The 1,118-nt window shown below is 41.1% G+C and overlaps 1 protein-coding gene across 1 annotated transcript in view; it reads left to right on the forward strand.

Moving 5' to 3' along the window:
• The window catches only part of LOC135529226 (solute carrier family 35 member G2-like), a 3,420-nt gene extending 2,750 nt beyond the window's left edge, over positions 1–670 (forward strand). Inside the window, exon 1 of the mRNA XM_064958074.1 lies at positions 1–670. This exon is cut by the window's left edge and continues 2,750 nt beyond it. The gene's annotated coding sequence lies outside the window, so the exon portion shown is untranslated.
• Positions 671–1,118: the final 448 nt, after the last annotated feature.

Below are 1,118 nucleotides of genomic sequence, written 5' to 3' on the forward strand. Positions count from 1 at the left end.
TTTGTGTCTCTCTCTATGTCTCTCTGGGTCTCTATGCCTCTCTCCCCCTCTGTGTGTGTGTGTGTGTCTCTCTCTCTCTCTCTCTCTCTGTGTTTGTGTCTCTCTCTCTCTCTCTCTCTCTCTCTGTGTGTTTGTGTCTCTCTCTATGTCTCTCTGTGTCTCTATGCCTCTTTCCCCCTCTGTGTGTGTGTGTGTGTCACTCTCTCTCTCTCTCTCTCTCTCTCAGTGTGTCTCTCTGTGCCTCTCTCGCCCCCTCCCTCTGTCTCTCTCTGTGTCTCTCTCTGTGTCTCTCTCTCTCTCTGTGTGTCTCTGTCTCTGTGTCTCTCTCTCTGTGTGTTTCTCTCTCTCTCTCTGTGTGTCTCTCTCTGTGTGTCTCTCTCTCTCTGTCTCTCTCTCTCCGTCTCTGTCTCTCTCCACCTCTCTCTGTCTCTCTCCACCTCTCTCTGTCTCTCTCTCTCTCCCCCTCTCTCTGTCTCTGTCTCTCTTGCTCCCTCCACCTCTCTCTGTCTCTCTCTAAATGTTGCCCGGTTACATGTACAATTTGAAGAATGTCTTTTGAAATCTTCACATATTTATTTTGTATTGTTCGTTGACTTGGAGGAGTGCCAACTGTGTAATGTCTTTGCTAAAGTTCTATTTGTCTGTGAAATAAAGACACGATGTGAAACGATTTGTACTGAGAGCTTTTGATTTCATGTCAACAGCGATAACGAAGAGCGTCAACAGAACCCACGTGTTGATTAGATTACATATTCTGCACGTTAATCTCTTGTGGCAACTCTACAGTGGCAACTTTACAACTTTACAGCTACAGTATGGCTTATATTGTTGTTAAAGTATATTGTTGTTAGAATATATTGTTGTTGGAGGATATTGTTGTCAAGAGTATATTGTTGTTAGAGTATATTGTTGTTAGAGTATATTGTTGTTAGAGTATATTGTTGTTAGAGTATATTGTTGTTAGAGTATATTGTTGTTAGAAGATATTGTTGTTAGAGGATATTGTTGTTAGAGTATATTGTTGTTGGAGTATATTGTTGTTAGAGGATATTGTTGTTAGAGTATATTGTTGTTAGAGTATATTGTTGTTAGAGGATATTGTTGTTAGAGTATGTTGT

Source organism: Oncorhynchus masou, unplaced genomic scaffold (assembly GCF_036934945.1).
Source record: "Oncorhynchus masou masou isolate Uvic2021 unplaced genomic scaffold, UVic_Omas_1.1 unplaced_scaffold_1124, whole genome shotgun sequence".
Classification (NCBI taxonomy): domain Eukaryota; kingdom Metazoa; phylum Chordata; class Actinopteri; order Salmoniformes; family Salmonidae; genus Oncorhynchus; species Oncorhynchus masou.